General features: G+C 44.8%; 1 long non-coding RNA gene across 1 annotated transcript; it reads right to left on the bottom strand.

Annotated features, from left to right (window-relative positions):
- LOC147830537 (uncharacterized) lies at positions 1–25,433 on the bottom strand. The gene is made up of 2 exons (XR_015438884.1): positions 25,008–25,433; positions 1–48 (listed from the first exon to the last, which is right to left on the bottom strand). It is a non-coding gene; the product is annotated as an uncharacterized LOC147830537 (long non-coding RNA).
- Between the last annotated feature and the right edge of the window lie 1,154 nt (positions 25,434–26,587).

Genomic DNA, 26,587 nt, shown 5'->3' on the forward strand with positions numbered 1-26,587 from the left:
AGTGGTTCCACCGCCTGCCTCACAAGCTCAAGGACCCGAGTTCGATCCCTGGTACCAAAAAAAAAAAAAAAAAGATTTCCAGTGTTTGCTCTAGCATTGGCTAAATATATTTACAACTAATTACACTTTAAAATACCGCCACAGGCCTTCACAGGAAATGCTGGGTGCCTCGGACACGTTTCCAGTTCTTCCCTTCCATCCCATTTGGAAGTTGGCTCAGCAAGATGCCAGGACAGGGCTTCTCGGTGTTGGCCCCACCCCTCTTGGACACATGAAAATACAGTGGGCCCTTGAGTTTCCACTGGCCTGACATACGAACAATTTGGGTTACAACCAGAATTCTAGTTTTAACTTACGACCAAAGTCTTGAGTTATGACCCAAATGCGAGCCACTTGTGCTTCCAGATGGTCTCAGACACAGACTTAACCCTGAAGAGCTCTGGAAGGAGCATGACAGCTTCCTTTCCATGTGGGGTTCACTGAGAAATCCTAGGCTAGGGTCTCTAAGGACACAGATCTGCCTGTGTACAGGAGAGAGACCCTGAAGGCTGTGGAGAGGAGCTGAGCCTTCACTGACCAACTTGGGTTACAACCAGCCCATGTGAACGAATTGAGTTCGCAAGTCAAGGGTCCAGTGCACCTTCCCAGGCACCAAAGGAAGCAGGTGAGAGACTGCAGCAGTATAGTGCACTGCAGAGATGGGAACAGATGCATGGAAGAGGGTGTGAAGTGAGGCTTCATGCTCCCCGCCGATGCCTCCTTGCCCTGGAGAGGACAAGGAGCAAGCACTGGACTCCAGCACTGCACCAGTAAATGCAGTGCCGGGCAGGCTCCCGTGCCAACTGCAGACTGGTCCTGTGGGCAAAGCTGCCAAGCCCTGTGGGCACCCGCTCGGCTTGGGGACTTGGCCCCTGGAGCTCCACCATCCAGGCTGTTGGACCCAGACTGAGGCACCGGCCAGACCTTGCCCAACCCAGTGACCAGCGTGCACAGCAGGTCAGGTTCCAGCCCCCCCGCAGGCCAATCCCCTGGGTTTGGTGTCAGGCCCGCTGCAAGGCCCTGAGAGTGGCTCCTAACAATCCCAGGCTTATGGTGGCCCCATTCCCTGGGGCTGCAGGCCCATCCCAAAGCTGGGCCAGCCCCTGGGGCTGCAGTTGTCAGGCTGGCACCCACTGAACAAGCTTCCAGGTCCACCCAGCACCAGTCCAACCCTGCAGATTTAGGGGCCCGAGGCTCTGGACCTTCCCTTCTTCCAGGATGGTCTCCGGGGCTGAGCTCCCAGCCCCCAGCACCAAGTTGGCCCCACAGACCCCAGCTCCAGGGCAGCATTTGTAGAGGCAGGGTCCCTTCCTGTCCAGCACTGGGCTGTGCTCCATAGATGCAAGCTCCAGGTCTTCCCAGCGGCAGGCTGTTCCCTGTGTCCCCTGGATCCCAGGGCCTCATGCCTCAGAACCCAGGGCTGGATCTACCCCAGGTGACACCAGTACCAAACTGCCTCTAGACTCCAGCTCTGGGTCTGATCTTGCGGAGCAGGGTGCCAGGGTAACTGCCTGCTGACCCAGGCCCCAACCAGCCTGCCTGATGACACCAGCAGCAAGCAAGCCTATGGGCCCTGCAAGACATCCATCCTGGAGTCTCTGAATGGATCAGAACTCTCCAGCCAAAACGAGTCTGCAAAGAAAGAACTATGTCCCATTTCTAAAGATGTTCAGACTTCAGTGCATGGCCATAGGGCAGTCAGGGAAACATGACGCCACCGAGCACCAACACGTGACCCCAGAGAAATGAAGATGCCACTTCTGGGTATTTAGTCAAAAGATGTGGAATCAGTTTATCAAAGAGATACCAGCACTCCCACATTAACTGCAGCACTATTCATAATAGCCAAACCATAAGGTCAAACTATGTACCTACCCATCAACAGCTGAGTGGATGAAGAAATGTGGTTTGCACACTCTCAGGAGTACTGTTCAGCTTCAGGTGAGTTTTGTCACTTGAGGCAGAGCAAGCAGCAGCTGAGTATAATGCCCAGTGACTGGCTCCCCAAGGGCACACCTCGGTGAGCAGCTGTTCACACCCCAAACTCCTTTACCAAGAGGCAAGGGAGTCATGGGACCACAGTGCCTGCTTTTGGTGTAACAATGGAAAGAAGCAGGAGAGGGAGGTTCCTGCACCACATCACCGCCCCCGAGAAGCCCAGCCTCCCACTTGGGGTAGGAGAGAGAAGCCCACACCTTACACCTGGTTCCCAGTATCAGGCCCACTATTGCAAAGCCCAGGCCCCTACCCACAGGCAGCAGCTGCAGCCCAAGCTACTGGAATCATTAGGCCAGGCAGGGCTGTCTCTCCCACCCTGCCTCCAACTTTGGGTGGCAGAATGGGGAGCAAGACTCTATCCACTGAGGAGCAGAGTATGAAAACCAGCACAAGGATGAGGGGAGACCCCCACCAGATAGGAACGGAAGGCCTCATATGCAGGCCAGAGCTCATGGCCCCTAGACCCACCTCCATAGCAAGCAAAAATGGATCGAGTGGAAAGACAGGCTTCAGCCTGCACCGTTTTCAGCCTTGTAGTAGGCACTGGGCACAACCACCTCCCTCCTGACTGTGCAAGTCCCTGTCGCTCTGCAACTCGGTGCAGGCCAGCTTCGCATCAGCCTAGGCGGCCAATGGACTATCTTCATTGGCACCACCCTGACTTGGGCAGCCTCGAGTGGTGCAAGGCCCCATTCACACTGGGCAGGACAGGCAGTAAGTTCAGGACTTCACCCTGGAACACGGTACTGGGCTGGTAACACTGACACTGGGCAGGTTCTAGTAACCGCCCCCCCCCACCCCCGGCCCACTTGTGGACGGAGCCTCTCGACAGATCCAGTGCCAAGGGAAGGGACGTGGCCCCAGGCAGTGCACTTCTAGATGGCATCACCATGGTTGGCTGCAGTGGTCTTGGAGCATTGGGCCTACCTCATTATTGTGCTAGTATTGTCAGGCCACGAGCTCAGCACGTGACGCTATGTCAGCATCAATGGCTCTGGGCATGACCGAGGAGCCTGGGGCATGTCCATCCACAGTGATGCCTCCACCTGGAAGAGTCCACAGCACCTGACCACATAGACTGGTAACTATGGATGAGGTATCCCCTCTGCCCCACTGAGGGAGAGGACTTAGGGACAGACTGTGGGAGAGAGGACTCTTTTTAGGCTCTCTCCCTCTTCTTTCTGCATGACATACTGTGTCTGGGGCAGACCTGGCCTTGAGTTGCTCTCTTGTACTAAAACAGAACACCCAACAACAGACTCCCAGAAAATCTTACCTAGGCACCATCCAGTGCTGAAACTGTGGCAGTGACTTTAGGCTCAAAGATAATGAGCAGTCCACTTAGCATTTCTGGAAAGTCAGATACAAAGCAACACAGATTAAGGAAGACTGGACACCTCATCCTTCAATGCCCACATCACATCAATTTCACAATGGAGACTGAGGGCTGTGTAGAGGAGCCTGAGCCTTCAGCTGACCCTGTGGTTGATGACACTGTCACTAAAGCAGCGTCCACAGGCTTGCAGGTAGATAGTGGTGATGTGATAGATAGATGTGTAGATAGTGGTAGATAGTGATGAACACTAGAGGAATTGTCTACAGAGGGACTGCAGTGGCTTCTGCCTGAGCAGCAGAGAGTGGCAGCTGAGGGATTTTCTGAAGAGGAGGGGAAGTATTGGCAATCAGTGCAGCAAAATTCTTCTTCTGAAATAAAGGATTTATGAAAAAATGGGCAGAGCTACAAACATTTGTAGAGAAGATCAAACCCGCCCAGACAGAGAAAAAGCCAATCTTTGCATTCGCTTGCTTAATGACAATGCCATTTCATACGATAGAGCAGTGTTAAAGACAAGACAAGCAGACAACCTTAGACCAGTTTTCAGTTCTGAAAAGGTCGAGCCATGGTGAGCCAGACGCAGGTCCGAGTGGGCTGCAGACTCCCAAGGAGAGAAAGGACACCAGAGAGCCGGATTCCTGATGTTCTTATGGAAGGGGCCTCTCCTTCCACACAACCCCCTTCCATTTCATCTCCCTTCCAGCCAGCCAGAGACATCAACTTGAGTACAGTATGAAATTGTTGTTTCTAGTAAACTAGGCATTTTATATAAAACTATACATTTTATGACTTTTTGGTGAATACACTAGGAAAATTATTGGTGTTTCTGGTAAATTATGCACATTATACATATTTTTTATTATGGAAAGGTTAGTTAAGGAGTGCTTTGGGAGGTTCAGAATGCATTATAGGTATTTCCATTATTTCTTAAGAGAAAAATAGTCTTGACTTACAACCAGCCCTCATGAACGAATTGAGTTCTTAAGTCAGAGATAGACTAGAGTCAGAGATCCATTGTATGAAGTACACACAACAGGGAAAGGACACTTTCTTCGATAAGTGGTTGGGAAAGCTAGATATCCGAGTGCACAAGAATAGAATTAAACCTTTATTCCACCATATACAAAAATAAACTCAAAATGGACTCAAGGCTTAAATATTTGAAACTATAAAACTATTAGAAGAAAAGATAATGGAGAAATTGCATGACACTATTGGGGATGTGACCCCAAAGTGCAGACGAGGGAATAGCTATGACGAGTTTCTTCAGGGCCAGCAGTGGCAGCGGCGGGGCAGCCCCCAGATCCAAATCCCGAGGGCGATGGCCTGGGGCCGGGACTCCCTTCCCACGTCGCACCGGAGGCGGAGTCGCCACCCTCGGGGAGACCCAGGAGAAGGGCGCCCGCCGTCGCTCCCCGCTCTCCACACCCAAGGCGCCCTGAGTTCCGGGCTGGAGACGGGAGCTGGGCCCCTGTGGAAGAAAGACTGGTGCTGAGCCAGCTGCTCTGCGACGTGGGCGAGGTCTGCTCGGGACCGCAGGGCCTGGCAGGGTGACAGAGGGCGGCGGGCTGTGCTGGGTCCCCAGCCCTCTCCTCACGGGCAGACCCTGGACGGGGTGCAGGGGGACAGCTGGGAGGCCTCACAGGGGAAGCAGCACCGCAGGTGGAGGGCAGGTGTGGGAAGGGGCCGGGCGCCAGAGGCCAAGCTTCCCCACCCGTGCCTGTGTGGGAGACCTCACTGCTGGAGGTCAGCGCCCGAGCCAAACGGGCAGTGAGATGGTTTCATTTGTGTTCCTGCAACTGCGTGGATTTTTCGGTTTGTTGCTTTTTCCCTCTCCTTTTGTTTCTTATTCTTTTATCTTCCCTCTTTCTCTTTCCTCCTCTCATCTAGCATATATGAGAAGTGTCTGTATGTGAAAAGGAGAATAAGAATTAAGCAGCGCGCGTCAATCTAAATAGTACCTTTCACAGGCAAGTGGAGGGAATCCTCACCAGAGCTGTGTAGAGTACTCAGACTCAAGCTCACCTCAGCGTAGTAACAGGTCCCAAGCTTCTCCAGCTTCCCTCGGTCTCCAGTCACACTTTCCTCCCTCTGCATCCCTCCTCCCACTCCCATAAATATTCTCTCATCCCCTAGCCCTGTACTTTAGTTATAAAAGTATCAACAGAGTTTGATTGCCTCTCTTTCTTCATTTGGTGTGAGTAGGTTTTTGGTGTTTTGGGTTTTTTTTGGTACTGGGGATCGAACTCAGGACCTTGCACCTGTGAGGCAGGTGGCGGAACCACTGAGCTACATCCTGGGCCCTTTATTTGGCGTTAGGTCTTTTTCTCCTCTTCTTCCTGGTCTAAATCCCTCCCTTTTCTCTTCCTTTTTCCTCTCTCCACCCACCACATCCCAGCCTGTCAGTGGTAGTATATTACTGTCTTTTTCTTTTGTTTTGTTTTTTGAGCCAAAAAACAAAGTTCAGACAAAAAACAAAGTGTAGTTCAGGCTGGCCTTGAACTATGTAGCCCAGGTTGGCCTCAAACTCATAGCAATCCTCCTGCCTCAGCCTCCCAAGTGCTGGGGTTCCAGGCATGTGCCACCACGCCCAGTAGCAGTCCTGATGGGTCATTGAAAAAAAAAGGATGAAATTATTAAGGCTAGTTTAATGTGACATATGGTTGGATCCAGTGATGCTGATAAAACACTGGATTCTATGCTTGCAACATGGAGACCAGGTCTCATCCTAGCTGAGTGGTTTGAAGAGGTGCCTGAAACACAACCCAAGCCAAGATCACAGCTATGGGGAGCAGACACTTAAGAGATCACAGTACTATCAGCAGTCTTTCCAATCTAACTGATCCTCAACCTTAGCAAAAAGAGAGAAACATGAGAAAACAAGGCCAAAAAAAAAAAAATCTCTACAAAATTCTCAATTCCTCCAAAGCTGATCCAATAGGTGATGATAAAGAGGAAGTAAAAAGTTAAGAGCTGAAATGCATGACAGCTTAAAAGAAGAAATTCCCAGGCCGGGCATTTAGCTCAGTGGTTCAGGCGCCTGACTCTCAAGTGCACAAGGTCCTGAGTGTGATCCTTGGTACCAAAAAAAAGAAAAAATTCCCCCAAAATAAAATAAAATCAATAAGAGTTTCAATGAGCTCAAAGATAATGTAACTAAACAGATAATGGACTTGATTGATAAAATGATTAGTGAATTTAAAGAAGACACAAATAAAAAGGCTGGGTGGACTCACTAAGGTGATACACAATATGAAAGACAAGTTCAGTAAGAAATTGAGTCTGTGAAAAGATGTCACACAGAAACCCAAGCTACAAAAAAGTTGTATTGAAAGTATGGGCAACAGAAATGACCGAGTGAAGAGAGTGCCCGAACAGAAGGTCGGGCTTGTACAGCAGAGGATACCATGAGACACCTTAAAAACAATGAGAGACAGAAAAGGGGCCCAGACACTGCTAAGTGACACAAAGAATAATAAGCTAAGAATAGGAGGTAAAGTGAGAAGACAGCACAAAAGACATAAAAATCTACAGAAATCATAGAAAACGTTTCAAATATAGGGAAAGGATTCAACACATCCAGGTAAATAAGGCATATCGAGCCCCCAAAGCCGTGATCATAAAGAACCTTGACACGATGCATCATAGTTAAAATCCCAAAAGTCCAACACAAGGAGAGAATTTTAAGAGCTATTAGAGAAAGTAACACATAACTTATAAAGGTAAATCTATTAGAATTACTGCAGATTTCTCAACACAAACCTTAAAGGCCAGGGAAGTTTGGAGTGAAGATTTTTTGAAGCCCTAAAAGAGGCTTTGAATCCAGATCAATGTGTCCTGCAAAAACAATCTTTCAAAATCAATGGAGAAATCAGGACTGTCCACGACAAAGAGCATTTTAAGAAATTCATGACCACCAAGCCAGCACTACCAAAAATATTCAAGAATATCCTAGATAGAGACAATGACGGCAACACCACCAGTGAGCCTAAGGGAATGAATACATCAAGCAGGGTGAACAGTTAAGCAAAAGGGAAAAATAAAGAGCAATAGAAAAATAGCACAATAACAGGAATCATTCAAAACCTTTCAGTAATAACTCTCAGTGTAAATGAATTCCCTAGTCAAAAAAAATCAGACTGGATCAAAAAACAAAATCCAACTATATGTTCCATACAAGAGACATATCTAATCTCTAAAGAAGCTCACAGTCTAAAAATCAGAAGAAGGAAAACAATATTCCATGCAACAGGAACTTGAAAGCAAGCAGGAGTAGACATTCTATTTTCAGACAAATGGACTTCAAGCCAAAACTAATCAGAAGAAACTAGGCCACTACATACTGGTAAAGGAAACAATTCAACAGAAGAAATAACAATTTTAAATATATATGCAAAATGAATATCAGTATACTCAACTTCATAAAACAAATACTACTGGACATAAAGATCAGATAAACATTAACACAAACATAGTGGGGGACTGTAATACCTCACTATCACAAATAGATCAATTAAGCAAACAAAAAACCAAAAACAAAAAGAAATATCAGAGTTGACCCCAACAATAACAAAGACATTCTTCCCAGTAGTATATGGGATTTTCTTCAAAATAGGCCACATGGTAGGCCATAAGGCATGCTTAAATTCAAAAGAACTGAAATAATCTCATGTTTTATCAAATCATATTGCAGTGAAATGAGAAATCAATGACAAAAGAAACCACAGAAATTGTACAAACACATGAGGATTAAATAATGCATTCTTAAATAAGCATTGGGTCACAGAAGTAATTTAGGTAAAAATTAAAACACTCCTAGAATTAAATGTTGTTTTTTTTTTTTTGTTTAGGTACTGGGGATCAAACTCAGGTCCTTGCACCTGCACAGCAGGCAGCAAAACCACTGAGCTAAATCCCCGGTCCAGAATTAAATGTTAATAGCTTAGAACACACCAAAACCTATGGGACACAAAGTAGTCCAAAGAGGGAAGTTCATAGCTGTGAATGTCCACATTAGAAAAACAAACTAAACCCAAATAAGTAACCTAATGATGCACCTCAAGTTCCCAGAAAAACAAGAACAATCCAAGTCCAAATCCAAAAGTGTAAAAGGAAAGGAATTATAAAGATCAGAGTGAAAATTAATAAAATTGAGACAAAAAACAATACAAAGAATCAATAAATTGAAGAGTTAGTTCCTTGTAAGGATAAACAAAATAGACAAGCCCTTAGACAAACTTACCTGAAAAAGGAACAAAAAGACCTATATCAATGCAATTAGAAATGAAAAGGCGAAGTCATGATAGATACCACTGAAATCCAGAGGATTATACATAACTATTTTGAAAATTTTTATTCCAATAACTTGGAGAGTCTGAATTGGTGGTACAGTGGTTGAGTGTAGCTGCCTTCCAATAACTTGGAGAATCTAGAAGAAATGTATAGATTCCTAGACATGTGAATTACCAAAACTGAACCAAGAAGATATAAAAACCCCGAACAGTTCAAAAACAGGCAAGGAAATGGAAGCAGTAAAAACAAAAACAAAACAACCCTAAAAACCTACCAACTAAGAAAAGGCCAAGACCTGATGGGTTCACCACTGAGTTTCATAAGAACTTTGGTGAAAGTCTTCCATGGCCAGATTCATTCCTTGAAGCTGGCTTTACCTCAGCACCCAAATCAGACAAGGGTTGTTATGGTTTAAACCCAGATATCCTCCCCAGGCCTCACGCTCTCACAGGTGGGCCTTTGAGAGGTGATGGAATCATGGGGTGCCACAGCTAGGGATCCACTTGAAGGAGGAGGTCCCTGGGGTCAAGACCTGAGGCCCCTCCCTCTCTGGGGCTCCTCCCTTCTCTCTGTCCCAGGACATGAGCAGCCTTTCTCTGGTCAGACCCTTGGCTGCATGCAGTTTCTGTGTTTGAACCTGCCAAACACTGACCAACTTCTGAAACACGAACAAAAATAACCCTCTCCTCATTGAGCTGCAGCGTCAGATTTGTTTTTCCGCAATGAAAAAGTGCCTAAGACAAGGACCTAACCAAAAGAACAACAAACGAAAAGCTACTGACCAGTGTCCTCAATGAACATAGGTACCGTACTTAGAATATAATAAATCACTAAAAAATCATGTATCATGACCACGCTGGTTTCATCCCAAGGATTTAAGGATGGTTCAGCATATGCAAATCAATAAGTGTAACACCCAAGAACAGAAGGATAAAAGGTCACACGATCATCTCAATAGATGCAGAAAAAGCCTCTGGGCAAATCCAGCATCCACTCCGGATAACTATCTTGACAAAAACTGATACAGCAGCTCCCTCCCTCAGTCAGGGAACAGTTTACCCCGCGCGTCACTCAGGCCGTGCATTTGTTTGCATACTGACTGTCCTGAGCGTGGCTTGGGCCAGAGTCATTTCAACCAGTCAATTCTTGTATTGAATAAATTTGATAAAATTGTCATTTTTATATTTTCTGTTACATTATCTTATAAAAATTAATGAAAAAATGAAAATTTTGGTTACCCTATATTTAAATAATTGGGCTGGTATGTGGTTAAAATGATAGAAGCCAACTGTGACAAATCTACTGCCAAGATATAAAAGCTTTCCCACTAAAATTAAGAGCAAGGTAAAGATATTTGCTCTCACAACTCCTTTTCAATATAGCACTCAAAACTTTAGCTAGAGAAAGTAGGCAAGAGAAGGAAATAACAGGGATTCCAATAGGAAAGGCAGTTAAAATATCCTCATTTACAGATGGCACGATCCTGTAATAGAGGATCCAAGAAATCTCCACCAGAAGACTCTTAGAACTAATAAATTCAGCAAAGTGGAAGGACATAACAAACACACAAAGAATCAACAGTGTTCCTGTAAACCAAGAATGAATCCATTAGAAATCAGGAAAACAATCCCGTTCACAATAGCTTAAAACATTAAGTACCTCAGAATTAATTTAGCCAATGAAGTGAAAGACTTCATAATGAAAACTGTATTACTTTGAAAAAAGAGATTGAAGGGACATTAGAAAATGGAAAGACATCCCCTGTTCTTGGATATGGAGAATCAACATCATCAAAATGGCCATATAAATGGCCAGTCAAAGGACTCCAGTAACCAGAAAAATCAGTAAGGAAACATCAGATTTAAACTACTCAGGGACCAAATGGACCCAACAGACACCTACACATGGCCCATCAAACGTCAGCAGGATGTGCATCTTCTCAAATACACAAAAAAGATTCCCCAGCATAGATCATGTTAGGCTACAAAAAATTCTTAATAATTTAAGAAGACTGAAATCATATCAAGTACCTTGTCTGACCACAATGGTGTGAAACTAGAAAACCGTAAATGAAATTTTGACAATTCACAAATAACTGGAAATTAGCATGTCCTCGGTGGGTCAAAAGAGAAATATAAAAATTGCTTGAGGTAAATGAAAATGGAAATGTAATGTACCAAAACTTATGAGATGCAGCAAAAGCAGTTTTAAGAGAAAAGTTTATAGTAATAAATGCCTACATGAAAAAGTAGAAATATCCCAAATTATCAACTTAACATTATACCTCCAGGAACTATAAAAACAACTAAACCCAAAGTTAGTAAAATGGAAGTAAATAATAAAGATCAGAGCAGTTATAGATAGATACTAGAATAATAGAAAAGGTCAATAGAACCAAGAGTTGCTTTTCTAAAAATAAGGGAAACAAAATTTACAAACTTGTGGCGGGACTGAGAAAAAAGAAGACTTAAGTAAATAAAATCAAACATTAAAGGTTAAACATAATTTATAAATTAAATTTAACTACATTACAACTGATATCACAGAAATACAAAGGATATGAGACTCCTATGAAAAATATATGCCCACAAGTCAGACAATCTACAAGAAAAGCATACGCTCCCAGAAGTATACAGTCTACCCAGGACTAATTGTGAAGACACAGAATCCGAACGAGTAAGGAGCTAGAACCCTCACTAAAGTCCGCTCCTCGGGGCTGGGAGTGGTGCTCAGTGCAGTGGCAGCCTGGTTTAGTCCCCACGAGCCCACCAGAGGAAAGTCTCCGACCTGGTGACTTCACTGCTGAGTTCTACTAGTATTTCAACTTACACGTTCAGGAACATTTCCTTAAGTTCTTCCAAAAAACTGACAAAGAGGGAATTCTTCCTGACTCATTTATGAGGCCATCACTGCTGATACTAAAGCCAGACAAGGATAAGAAGAGAGATGTACAGGCCCATATTCCTGGTGAATAGCGATGTAAAGATTGTCAAGATGATAGGAGAAGGGCCGGGGATTTAGCTCAGTGGTTTTGCCACCTGCTGCGCAACTGCAAGGACCCGAGTTTGATCCCTGGTACCAAAAAAAAAAAGAAGATAGGAGGAGGAGGAGGAGGCAAGATGAGGGACAGAGGTCCCCAGCATTCACCTGCTCCTCCACAAAGCAACGCCAAGTGTCAGGTGACTCACCTTGAGCTGAGGGACCCTGGGAGAATCCCAGAATTCAACAGCAGAGAATTCCAGAGAGACCTGGGACAGTGGCAGAGAAACCACAATATCCCGTCACCTGTCACCCTAGCGCCAGGGCAGCGGGTCTCCCCTCCACAAGACAGAGGTGGAAGAGTCCTGGCAAGCTATCAGTGCGGATACTGATGACCCAAGCTCCACAGCGATTGTAGTTTTGTGGTCCCGCAGGCTGACAGCCTAAGTAGATGAGAAGCCTGAAAACTGCATAGTCTGGCTTTGCAGATGGAATTCATTTCCCCTTCCAGTGAACCTCCAGGGTGTTGCAGCCCTGTCCTCTAAAACTAGACTCCTGCAGGGGTCAGAACCCCGAGACTCCACAGAATTCCACTGCACTGGCTCTGTGGGTGGCTGAGTTGGGGGCTCTGACACAAACCTACAGCTACCTGTAGCTCCCCAGGGCAAGCAGAGGGTGTCTTCCACAAGAACCAGGGACTGGAGAGCCTGCTGACCATCACGTGAGCTTTTGTGTGGGTGGCTGACACTCTGGAGAAAGAACTATGTGTGTCCACTGCGTCCCCACCCACAGAGGCATGGTAGGCAGACTGGGCAATGCCACCGGGCCCGGCTGCAGCCCTGTTCCCAAGTGCACAGCCTATGAAGGCCCAGAGAGAGACGCTGCCCAGCCTTCGTGCCTGGGAGCACTTCACAGAGAGGGCTTCTACATGGCCCTGGTGATGACCCACTCCCGCTCGATCCCCTGTGGGCCTGGGTCTGAAAGATCAGAGGGGAAGGTGTCCCCAGACCTCCATGGCTATGCACAGTTGGGGTCTGAGGTCTCCCTCACAGGTCGCCCTGCCCACAGCAGCAGCAGAGAGGAATAGCACAACTTCTCCCACATCTGTGCCTTGCTGGTTCCCTGCATCTGTTACCTTGCACCTTGTCTGATTATACACCATTGGAAAGTCTGGGTCCAAGTTCCACAGCAGGGAGGTTGTGATTCCTGACTCCATCTCTTCCTGTGAAGCCTTGGACCTGCACAAGGGTCTCCTTCAGGTCCAACACTACTACTGGGTCACAGCACCAGAGACCCATTCAAGTAACAGCCAACAGCAACAGTGTTGGGGAGTACAGGCCACCCCTCCCATTGCAGGGGTAACTGTCACGTAGGCTACAGCCATACACTGTGCTGCCTGTACCACATCTGCCTGGTGACTCCACTGTTGCACGATCCAGAGATTGTCTCTAACTCTGACACAGTATGTGCTGTGCCCCATCTCATTAATCACAGCCGCCCAGTGAAAGGGAGATTACACAGTTGCAATTGGCTGGAAATAACTTTGTATAGCAAGCCCATATCCTAGGATACATCTTTAGGAGAAAGCTGCCTACTGAGGAGGCCATCCATGAAGCTGGAGAGATACCCATTTCATCAGATGCATAAACCTCAATAGGAACACAAGAAATCTGAGAAGGAAAAATAATGTGATACCTCCTAATATTCATAACTCTCTAGTAACAGACACTGAAGTGGATGCAAGACCTGATAAATAATTCAAAGGAATGATTTTAAGAAAGCTCAATGTAATTTAAGACAATACAGATAAACAGTTAAATGAAAGTAGGAAGACAACATAGGATATACATGAGAAATTTAGAAAGGAAAGATTTTGAAAAAGAACCAATCAGAAATCTCGGAAATGAAGAGCTCTGTAAATAAGATGAAAATTTAGTTGAAAGCCTGAGCAATAAACTAGACCAAAGAAAGAATACCAGGACTTGAAGACAGGTTCTTTGAAATATCACATTTAGATAGAAATTTTAAAAATATGAATTGCTGAAGCATACAAAATAGGACACCATTAAAAGATCAAATGTCTAGGTTATCAGCATACTCACAGGGGAAGAAATAAAAGCTAAGGCTATAGGGCTGGGGATTTAGCTCAGTGGTTCCACTGCCTGCCTCAAAAGCGCAAAGTCCTGAGTTCAATCCCTGGTTAAAAAAAAAAAAAAAAAAAAAAGCTAAGACTATAGAAAATTTACTCAATGAAATAGGCAGAAAATTTCTCTAATCTTGGGAAAGGCATGGAAATCTATGCACTGGAGACTTATAGAACTCCAGATAGAGAAGACCAGAAAATATCCTCACCATGTCATATTATATTCAAATTGTCAAAAGTATATGACAAAGAAAGAACTTTGAAATATTTAACAGAACAGCACCAAGTCACATTTAAGGGGAACTCCATTAAACTGACACCAGATTTCTCGTAGAAACCCTATTGGTCAGGAGGGCATGGAATGATGTATTCAATTTCTGAAAGAAAATAATTGCCAACCCAAGATTGCCATACTCAGCAAATTTACCTTTGGAATCAAAGGAGAAATAAAGATTGTCCAAGATAAGCAAAAACTAAGAGAATTGATAACCACCAGATGAACCTTACAAAAATGCTTTTTAAGGGAAGTCTTAACCCCTTTGTGGAGGATAAGCATTTATCACCATAATAGCACGTGAAAGTATAAACCCCACTAGAAGAATACACACACACAAATGAGAAACAGAAAAGAATCAAACAGCAAACACAGTAAACTACCAAACTATAGAGATGAATGAGAGAGGAAAAATCAAACAAAGAACATTCAAAACACCTAGAAGAAAATCAGCTGAATTACAGGGACAAGCCCATAATCTGGACAAATCCATTAATAACTCTTAACATAAATGGTCTTAATTTTCTAGTTAAAAGGTACAGACTCTCTGAATGGATTAAAAAACAAGACACAACATTGTGCTGCCTACAAGAAACTCACATCACCAGTTAAGGACACACAGAGACTGAAAGCAAAAGGATGGAAAATTATATTCTAAGCAAATGAAATCCAAAAATAAGTAGGAGTAGCCATACTTGTATCTTAAAAAATAGAATTTAAGACAAAAACAGCAAAAAGAGACAAGGTCATTATGATTATTGAGGGATCAATTTATGAAAAAGACAATTATAAATCTATAATGCACCTAATGGCAGAACACCCCAGTTTTATAAAATATTGTTAGACCCAAAGAAATAGCCTCCCATCCAATGATAGTTGGGATTTCAATGTCCTACTCTCATCAATGGGTAGATGATCCAGACCAAAATTGTGGGAATGCAGAAAAAGAAAAAGAAGGAGAAGAAGAACAAAGAAACAGCAAAGATAAACTACAGTATAGATCAAATGGATTTTACAGATAGTTATAGAACATTCCATCTAACCACTGCAGAATACACATTTGTCAGTGCGTGGAACTTCTGAAACTTTTTTTTTTTTGGTATGGGGGATTGAACTCAGGTCCTTGCACTTACGAGGCAGGTGGCAGAACCACTGAGCTAAATCCCTGGCCCTGGAACTTACTTTAGAATGAGCGCCTATGAGGCCACAAAACAAATCTTAACAGTTTCAGAAAAAAATTGAAACTATATCCTGTATCTTTTCTGATCATAATGGAATAAAACTAGAAATCAGTAACAAGAGAAACTTCAGAAACTATACAAATAAAACTGGGCATATTGGTGCACACCTCTAAACCCAGCACTTGGGAGGCTGAGACAGGAGGACCCTGGACTACATAGTGAGATCCTGTCTCCAAAACATCTGCACAAAGAAATTATATGAATGGATGGAGACTGAGTAACACACTTTAAAAGAACAGTGGCTCACTGAGGAAGTAAAAAGAGAAATTTAAAATTTTTTTGAAAGAAATGAAAATGGAAACAACAAACCAGAATCTGTGAGATGTAGCAAAACCAGTACTTAGAAGGGAGTTTACAGCAATGACTGCCTATATATTAATAGATTTCAAGGGACTTAATGATGCAGCTCAAGGACTTAGAAAAGACAAGAATTAGAAGGAAAAAAAGATCAGAGCAGAAATAAATGAAACTCTAAAAGAACAGTACAAAGGATCAATGAAACAAAGAGTTGGTTCTTTAAAAGACAGACAAATTGATAATTTTTTAGCCAGACTAACAAAAGGTGGCTGGGAGGGAAGAAGGGAGAAAGGAATCATTACTGATATAGAAATTCAAAGGACCATTAGGGATCTTAAAAAAAAACAACAACTATATGCCAACAAATTGGAAAATCTGGAAGGAATGGACAAATTCTGGACACATGTGACCTACCAAAATTGAATCAAGAGGATATAAAAACCTGAACTGACCAGTAACAAGTAATGAGATTGAATCAATAATAAAATGTCTCCAACAAAGAAAGACTCAGGATCAAGGGACTCACTGCTGAATTTTATCAAACTTTTAAAGTAGAACTAAGACCAATGCTTCTCACACTATTTCACAGAACTGAAAGGAACACTAGCAAAATTATACTATGAAGGTGGCATTACTGTTACACAAACCTGACATGCACATGCACACATGCACACACACACAACTATGCAACAATATCACTCAATAAAAACTTGATAAAATTTTATACCTCGTCATGACAAAAGCCCTGGACAAAGAAGTTAGGTACAGAAGGGTCGCCCCTCAATATAATAACAGCTACATATGGCAAATCTTTAGCCCACATCATACTAAAGAGCAGAAAGATGAAAGCATTTTCTCTAAGATCAAGAACAAGACAAGGGTGTCCATTCCTACTGCTCATCTTTAATGCAGGACTAGAAATTTTAACCAAAACAATTAAGCAAGAGAAAGAATTATACTGGTACCTCAGTGCATGAACTTAATTTTCCCCACAGTCTGGTTGCAAACCATGTTGCATGAGAAATGAGTCAAATTTTCCCATAAGGTCAACATTGAACCTAATCATTGAATTTGTTGGTTCCCATCCAATCTGTGAACCAAGATACCATGGTAAAAGGCATACAAGTAGTAAAGGAGAGAGCCAAAGAATCCCTCCACCAAAATGCTGTTAAAACTGATAAATTCAGCAAAGTAGCAGGACACAAAATCAACACATGAAATCAGAAGCTTTCCTATACACCAGTAATCAACCTGCCAAGAAAGAAATGATGAAAGCAATCCCACTCCCACTAAAGGAGCACTTTTACACTTAGCAATGTAAGTTAGGACAGTTTCAATGCAAAACTGTGGAGGTTTCCCCCCAAACAAAAAAATAGAATCCACCAAACACCCAAAACTAAGCTAACAACAGAACTAGTATTTGATCCAACTGTCCCACTCCTGGGTACACACCTGAAGGAAATGAAGTCAGCACGCAAGAGCAATGCCTGCATGCCTGGGGTTATTGTGGCACTTGTCTCAATCGCTAAGACATGGAATCAGCCCAGAAATCTATCACAGATGAATGGGTGAAGGAAATGTGGTGTGTGCATACACAATGGAGTATTACTTGACCATAAAGAAGGATGGAATGCTGTCATTTGAGGGAGAATGAATGAAACTGGAAGATATTGTGTTAAGTGAATCAGCCAGACAGGAGAGACTCGTATTGCCTGTTATCTCTCATATGTGGACACTTTCACCCTGAAAGTAGGACAGTGCTATAGTGATTGCTCGGGACTAGGAGGAGTGCCTGGGTCACGGAGGAAGAGGAGGGAGAGGGAAGAAGGTGGATGAACACGATCAGTGAACTGTGTGCGCATGTGTGAAAATAACAGTGGACTCTTGACTTACGAACTTGATCAGTTCCCGAGGGCTGGTTATAACTCAAGTTGGTTGTAAGTCAGTACAGCTGCAATCTGGATGCTTACCTGGCTACACACTATAGATAACAAGAGGCAGATGACTCTTCCACTAACTAACCCAAGTTGTTCATATGTCAGGCCGGTCGTGACTCCAGGCCGGTCGTGACTCGAGGGTCCACTGTAACAGAGTAAATCCCATTAATTGAGTAGTTAATTGGCTTGAGTAGTTCCACATCTCTACCTGTCTGATTGGAAATGTGTCTTTTGGGGCAAAACACACAGGAAGGCCACAGACAGGTCTTCCTTCTGGTGGAATTTTCCTGAACCTAGGACCACACCTCTGGGTAGACACAGGTTGAGCAGTCTGATGAGAAAACAGAAATAGGCTTCAGGAGTTTGCAAATTCTTAGCAGCTTTAAAAATCTTAGTTAAAGTGATTTTGCCTATCCATAAGAACATAAACATACATATTTATGGGGTCCCATGCTATGATTCAATATGGATGTAGATTGCATATTTAAATTAGGATATCCTAAATTAGGATAAACATATTCATCTCCACAAACATTTATTGTTTCCCTATGGTGAAAAATTCAAATCCCTTCCTTCCAGGATTTTGAAATATGCAGTACACGGCCACCATCTCTAGTCATTCTACTGAGAAAAGCACCTCAGAGCTAAATTATACCTGTCTATAAAACATACTCATTGACCAAACTTTTCCCATCCGACTCCCTCTACAATCCCAGCCCCTGGAAATCACCAGCCACTGCCAACTTCCGCTGTGACAGGATCCCCACATTTCTCTCCTCCCTGGAGAGGAAGTTGATCTTTAATAGACCACAGTTGTTTGTCCCCACAACCTCTACCTATTTCTGTTACCTAGACAGTGAAGCCTGGGGTACTGTGGCTTCCTTTTCTGTCCTTTTCCACTGTCTATCAAATGTTACCATGTTTTCCTGGTTGCTTTTCTTTTACATATCACTGGTATTTAAAAAATGTAACCACATCAGGCGATGGTGTGGTCTGAACACAGATAGGGCCTCCCAGGGTCCGTATGTGAAGGTCTTGGTCTCCAGGTTGGCACCATGGGAGGTGGCCCAAGGTAAAGAATGGGCAATGGTCCTCAGGGCTTTGGGGTGAGCCTTTGAAAGGAGTTGTGTGATCTCTCTCTGGCTCTTCCCCTTTCCTTTCCTCCTCTCCTCCTCTTCCCCTTCCTCTCTCTCTCTCTTTCCTGTGATCCAAGACAGTGCTGTTTTTTTCTTATGAAGCCTCTCACCAGGAGGTGCTTGAACTTACCAGAGTCTGAACCAATGACCAAACAATTGTGGATTTTAACCTAACAAACTATGAGCTGAATAAAACTCTTTCTAAAAATATGTGTTAATTTAAAAAAGAAAATAGTAACAAACTGGACCTGACAGCACATTAAAAGATCGTTTACCATAATCACATGAAATTTATCCCAGGGATGCAAGGATGGTTCAATATACACAAAGCTATAAATGTGATTGACCAAGGGAAGAGAAAAAAGGACAAAAACCATATGACTATCTCAATAGATGCAGAAAAAGCAGGCAAAAAGTTCAACATCCTTTCATAATAAGTACGTAAGTTAGATGTAGAAGGGTGTATTTTGCTACTGTAAGAGCTGTTTATGACAAGACCACAACAGACACACTCAGTGTTGAAGGTGAGCGCTCTTCCTGTGAGGCCCGTGGGTAGACACAGATGCCCACTCTGACCCCTTCTGCCCATCATAGCATGGAAGTCCTGGCTGGAGCAAGCAGGCCACAGACAGAGGGGCAGCTGCCCCAGCAAGGGAGAAGCAAATGTTCCTGTGTGCACATGACATGGTCTTTATACAGATTATCCTGAAATCCTCAACAAACCGTTACAACTAATAAATTCAGTAAAGTTGTCAGATGCAAAAGAATCAATACATAGAAATCAGTAGTGTTTCTATACAACAGCAAACTACAAAAAAGAAAATTCCACTTAAAATTACTATTATTTATTTATTTATTTATATTTTTAAATTTTGGTACTGGGGATCAAACTCGGCTCCTTGTGCCTGTGAGGCAGGTGGTGGAAACACTGAGCTAAATCCCTGGCCCATGCTATCATTTTTTAAATACTAAGGAATAAGTTTAATCAAGGAAGTAAAAGATCTGTACATTGAAAACCATAAAACAGGGGCCGAGGACAAAGCATAAGCATAGGCAGAAGAATATGAAACACAGGGATATCCTCAGACTGGCTGGATGCTAGGAACATGTGGGTGGAAGATTTCAGGAGCTTTGAAAAAATTTGGTGTCTCAGCAAATGACACATCAGTTCTAATTGTTTACATCGAAGAGGGAAATAAACAAATAAATCAAGAGTACCTAATATCTCAAGTGGAAGGTCTTCAGGTTTCTCTGAAAAACCTTCCTGAAATAACAAATATTTCAGAAGTCAAAAGATATATAAATTGTCATCACAAGAAGAAAGCATTGGGACATTATTGGATGGCATTGTTTGGAGAATGTCAACCAAAGATGTTCTGTGAAATGTTAGAAATATTAACAGAAATTGTCAGCATTAAAGAGAATACTATTTTTTATTAAAAAAAAAGAAAACCATAAAACATTGGTGAACAAAATTTAAAAAACATGAATAATTGGATATTCTTTTGTCCGAGTTCTGTGATCATTGATATTGTTAAAATAGTCATACTATTGGGCCAGGGATTTAGATCAATGGCACTACGCCTTCCTTGCAAGCACAAGGTCCTGAGTTTGATCCCTGGTACTGGGGGAAGAAATATATTCATACTATTCAAAACAATCTACAGATTTAATGCCAGGTCTAATCAAAATTCCAATGACTTTTTTTTTTTTTTTTGGTACTGGGGATCAAACTCGGGTCCTTGCACTTGTGCAACAGGCGGCGAAACCACTGAGCTAAATTCCCGGCCCTCTATAAAGACATTTTTCAAAGAAACAGAAAAAAATTCTTAAAATTCACACAGAGCCCCAAATAGCCAAGAAAACTCAGAGAAGAAAAAAAGAGGAAATCTGAAGACACCACACTGCCTGACTTCAAAATATCCTCCAAGGCAGGGAATGCACATAAAAAGATGAGGTCAACAAAATGAACAGAAAACCCAGCAACAAATCCCACATTTCTAGCCAACTGTTCTTTGACAAAAAGTGCTACAAATATACAATGAGGGTCAATTTCTTGATAAATGTTCATGCAAAATGAATATCCACACACACAAGAATAAACCTAGACCTTTATCTCATAGCATATATAAAAATAAACAACATGGATTCAATACTTAAACCTAAAACCTAAAACTATAAGACAAAAGAAAACAAAGGAAAAGCTCTGTAACACCACATGGGTAGCACTTTTTCTTAATATGACCCCAAAAGCACACGCAACAAAAGCAAAAACAAAGGGGATTATGTGAGATCAAAAAACTTCTACACAGCAAAGCTAACACCCAGCATAGTAAAGAGACAACCTACAGAATTGGAGGATAAACTTGCCAACCATACATCTGGTAAAAGGTTAATACCCCAAATATATAGGGAATTCCTACTGTTTAATAGTGAGAAAACAGCCAGTTGTGGTGGTGCACGCCTGTAATTCCAGCACTCAGGGAGGCTGAGGCAGGGGGGTTGCTGGGAGTTGAAGGCCAGCCTGAGCTACATAGTGAGACCCTGTCTCAAAACAAACAAGTGAGAAAACAACAAAGCTTAAAAATTGGGAAAAACCTGAATATTTCCCGAAAAGATATACAAGTGGCCAACAGGTCTGTGAAAAACGCTGAATATCATCAGAGGTCAGCACAATGCACATGGGGAGCGCAGTGAACTCCACCTCACCCGTTGGAAAGGGAGGACGGGAAGGGCGCCCTCCAGCGGCGGGTGTGGAGCCCGCACAGTGCTCGCACACGGTACTGGTGTGGCGGAAGGGGACCGCAGCGCGATGGGTTAGCACCAGGCAGGGAGGCTGGGCGGCTGGTGGCCGTCACGAGTGGAGCCTCAGACAGGTACCTTCCTGCGTGACTGGCTAACAACGGACTGTGTCCTCCGAAGGCGCTCAGCGTGGACTGTTTAACTGTTCTACCGCACAGATGCGAGTGTGAGGTGCCGTGTATAGGGATCATCTTGACTCTCACATGCTCAGGACACCGCGCTGCACACGATAAATACACAGAATTTTGTCCATTTTAAATATTATTTTAAAGGATCCAAAAAGATTCACACCATAAAACCTAAGGTCAAATAACAGAATTGACTATGATCAATAAGCCATGAGAGAAAAGATGGTGAAAGTATAAAAAATGTTCAATTAATCCAAAAGACAGCAGAAAAAAGAACAGAAGGGGGAACAGGAATGGATGAAGCATGGGTGAGGTGGTGGATCCAACATGTTCATGACAGAGGCTAACTCCTGGGTCTCGCTGCTTGAACCACCTGCAGTGTGTGTGTGGCTGTCCCACTGTAACAGCAAACGGGAAATACCAACAGGCACCCAGGACTTGGAGGGAGAAAGCAAACTTTATTTATGTCAATGGGCCTGGTTGGGATAATTCCTCAGAGAACCAGGCCGTTTTTCTGTCTGTCTACAGTTTATATGGGATTTGCAAGCAGGAACTAGTACAGAAGCAGAGCAGGCAGCTGATTGGTTACACATAGGATATCATTACTGATTGGTCTACAGCATGGTCAAACTTGGGGTAAGAAACACATTTGGAGTAGGCATCAGTTCAGTAGGGTCTGCCAAGGAAGAGCGGGTAAGAAAGACATATAGAGTGGGCCTCACATAGAGTAGGTCATATTCCAGACGTGCTCCAGCCCCGGGCAGAGACGGGGGGGGCTATGCTCTTGGGGGTACTAACAGGTTGCACAGGGAGTTATGTGTCTGGCAACGCTAGCAAAAAAATATGTGTTTATAATAATCACTCACTCCAGACCCCAAGGCCATGGAGTTTTTAACTCCATTTTCAGATTAACCCATACCACACTTTTCCTTTTCACCATCAGGTGGTTTATTAATTTTATTAGTAAAAAGAAAATAAAAGTGATATCTGTTTGTACCACCAGTGGTACAAGCTGCTCCTCTAAAGGGAGTAAATATTTTAAGTTTGTAGGTCATAAAGCCTCTGAAACAACCACAGTATGTAATTCTATAGGTGTAAGCACAAAAGCAGATAAGACAACGCAAAAACAATGGGTGTGGCTGCATTTCAATAAAACAGTTAAAAAACCAGGCAGCCGGCTAGGCCATAGTTTACTACTTCCTGATCTAACTACATCAGTAAATAAAAGGTTAAAATGTCAGATTGGCTAAAAAAAAAAAAAAAGAGCCAACTATGTGCTGCCTGTACAAAACCCTCTTTAATACGAACTCCATCAGACAAAAGGACAAGGACAGAAAAGGTGTAAACCAAAAGAAAGCTGAGTGCCTATGTCAATACTAGCCTAAGTGCGAGGGGTGATACAAAGACAAGGTGAACATTCAAATTAAAAAGACTTAAAGTAAATATGCACTGCCAAGGACAATGGGATAAATGTGAAGAGAAGGGGAGGATTTTGAGGGGATAAATGACATTGTCTCTCTTACTCTCATCAATTTTTAATTTAAACATTAACTGTATAGTTTGATCATCCCTTGTTATTCAAACGTTTATGGCCGTATCTGTGGAGTGAAAACTTGATGTTGAGCCCTCAGCCACCTTATTCACTGGATCCTGGCTCTTCCCCAAAGTCACACTGACTGTGAAAGGGAAGTGTTTTGAATCCACGCAGGACACAGAGGCAGCCAGGCCAGTGCAGCTGAAGACCCTCTGGAAAGAGGACTCCAGAGCTGCTGCAGAAGGTGATGAGAATGATGGGATGAGTGTGTTTGAAGCGAGAGGAAAGTTTGTTTTCTGTACTGGGGATTGATCTCAGGACCTTGAGCTTGCCAGGAAGGCCTGGTGCCACTGAACCACATCCCTGGCTCAAGAGAGGATTTTGAGGCAGGTAAATGGCAATGTGATAAACTGTTAAAAATGTAGACATTCACTGCATTTCTTGATCACGCCTTGTATACTGCAGAGCAGCGGTGGCGATCCTTTTAGAGGTAAGCGCCCAAACTGCAACCCAAACCGACTTATTCATGGCAAAGCGCCGACACTGCAGTTAATCCTGAATCCTAAACTTTTGGTTTAGAAAAAACAACTGCTATCTGCTGCTCGGCTGGTGGAGCAACTGGGCTCTCGTGGGCACACATAGGTCTGTGTGTGTCCACTGCCAACGTAGATTACCCGCCACAGCACTAGGGCAGAGGGGAAGGGAGGCGCGCGAGAGATTTCCAAGAGTAAAACAGCAACACAGCTCTGAATTCTGCTGAGGGGATCAGGGAGCAAGGGACCAGCAGGGCGAGGTAGAAAGGGACCTGCTGAGCCCTCTGCCCGGGGCTGCGCCTTTACCCAGGCACCAGGCCAGGAGGTCTGGGGGCGCGGCTTCCTCCCTTTCTCTATAAGGCACGGAAGAGCAGGTGCTAGACATGGGAGGCCCAGGTTCACCCCCAGGCCGAGAGCAAGTGAGTGTCTTCATCTTTCAGCCGGGGAAGGGGCCGAGGCGCACACCCGACCCCTCTGGAAGATGGAGGAGCTAACAGCTGTGAAGCTCTCACAAGCCCGCCTCAGAAGCCCCGGGTTGATTCTGGTGGGGACGCTGCTGTTGCCACCCCCAGGGTGTTCTTTCTTTAGGCTCTTTGGGGAAAGTGAGCAAAGCACGGTAACGTGTGTGACAATCTTTAGGTTGGCAGTGACCCCATCTTCTGGGAGTGGCCGATCAGTGCTCTCCATTGTGAGCAGGACCAGGGGAGCAGGGCCCGACTCAGGGCTGGGCAAAGTGGCCATTTCCCCGACACCTGTGGTTATGCGGGCTGCTAAGAGGAGCTTTTACATGTGGAAGCGTTTAAGCAAAATTAAAAAAGCACATCTGATGACACAAGGAAATTACTTGAAATTTGAATTTCAGCGTCAGTAAATAAGCTATTACTGGACCAGGGCTGTGCTGATTTGTTTTCGTGTTGTCTGGGGTCGTTGCAACCACAACCTCAGAGCTTGGCGGCAGCAACAGACTGCGGCCCCAGAGCCCAGGATACCTGCCCCAGGTCTTTCAGAATTTGCCACCGGCTGGATCCAGCCGCTCCTGACCGCCGCTTTGTTTCCAAACGCCCCACACAGACCGCAGCTGGAAGGCCGGGCAGGGGTCCCCCCTGGGCAGAGCCCGCTCTTACCTTGGCTGCCGACCTCGGCCCGCTGGCAGCCCAGTCCCGGCCCTCCGAGCTTTTCGGGCCCTGCTGCGGGGCCGGAGCTTCCCAGAGTGTGAGGAAGACGGGGCGCCGAGCCACATCTGCAGCCCTTTTTATTATTTTTCGACACAGGGTCCCACAATGTCACTAAGCTGCCCAGAGCGTTGGGCCTGGGCGTGGGCCGGACCTGGCTCCTCACCTGGCCTGAGACTGCCGGGTCTGACGCCCCTGAGGCAGCGCCTCTGCGCACGCGTGCTCTGCACCCGGCTCCCCGTCGCCCCTCGCCACCGCCTCGCCGCCGCCCGGCCGCCGACCCCGTCCGTGTGCAGCAGCAGGGTGCCCCTGCGAGCAGGCAGGGTGACCCCGCCCAGGGGAGTCTTTCTAGCCTGCGCGCCTCGGGCTCCTCAGGTGTAGCGAATACAAATGCAGGCCTCCTGGTTAGAGTGGAATTCCAGGTAAATTACTTCCCAGTGTGAATACAGCCTGGCTGGTGCTGATTCGAGATCACGATTTCCTGCGCGCTGCGTCTATATTGCTGGGAAACGAATTCAGAGGAGGGGGCTGCACCCCGGAGGCCAGGCCGGGCTGGGGCGGCCGGGCGGGGGGGAAGGGGCCTCTGTCGTGCAGGTCGCCGTGGGCGAGGCGCGGCCTGCAGTCTGGAAGCTTCTGCAGACGAAGTCTGCTGAGACAGCGCCCGCCGGAAGAGGAAACGGAATGGCAGTGGGAGACTTAGCAGGGCGGCGCGGGAGAAGAGGCCTTCGGGAGCTGCCCGCGAGCATTGCCGGGAGGCATAGGCACAGGTGGCAACGCCCAGGGGCCCCTGGGCCGCTCTACCTGGGCGTCCTCAGTGACCCGGATGTCCGCAGGGCCACCCGCCCAGAAGTGACTGGCCCCGCTCAGTGACGACACCTTCCTTGGGGCTGACCTCTGCCCTTGCCTGTAAGGAGGGTGCCTCACCTGGCTGGAAGATCACATTGCTTAAGGTCGCGGGCACCTACAGGGCCTCCTACAGGGTCAAGACCACTGTTTTCCCTTTGGATTTCTCTTTTGGCTTTGTACAAGGGATGATTGAAAAATACAGCGAATGTTTAAATATTTAAAAAATTATTACAGTTAAATACGTTTGCATTAATTGCCATTACTTCAAACACTCCCCGTCACTTCTAACACACTTAGCCCATGGTTCTTGCCACTTTCTGAAGCAGTTCTGAAATCCTCTTTCCTGAGTGTCTTTATGAGGCGTGATTAAAAATACAGAGAATGCTGAGGCTGAGCGTCATCCAGTGGAAACGCAGGCTCATAAAACCATGACGTCGCGTCCTCACCCACTTTATTCACCAGATCTGCACCGTGAGACTTCTGGCTCTTCTCCAAGTCAAAATGACCGTGAAAGGGAAACGTTTTGAATGGATTCAGGACATCGAAGTAGCCAGGACAGTGCAACTGAAGACCCTCAGGAAAGAGGATTTCCAGCTGCTGAGGAAAGTGACAAGAATGATAGGGTCAGTGTGTTTGAAGTGAGAGGGAGGATTTTGAGGCGATTGATGGAAACAAGTCTTTTGTTGCAATTTTAAAAACCCTTCAACACTCACCGTATTTTTCTTTTTTCTTTCTTTCTTTTTTTGGTACCAGGGATCGGACTTGCGTCCTTTTGCTTACGCAGCAGGTGGCGAAACCACGGAGCTAAATCCCCAGCCATTCACTGTATTTTTCGATCACACCATATACTATTTCAGTTAGGAAGTCACCAGCAGGGTGTGCTTGAGCTGCCTGGTAGCA

Source organism: Heterocephalus glaber, unplaced genomic scaffold (assembly GCF_053883595.1).
Source record: "Heterocephalus glaber isolate CG9 unplaced genomic scaffold, H.glaber_assembly_v1.0 deba00000122, whole genome shotgun sequence".
Lineage (NCBI taxonomy): Eukaryota > Metazoa > Chordata > Mammalia > Rodentia > Bathyergidae > Heterocephalus > Heterocephalus glaber.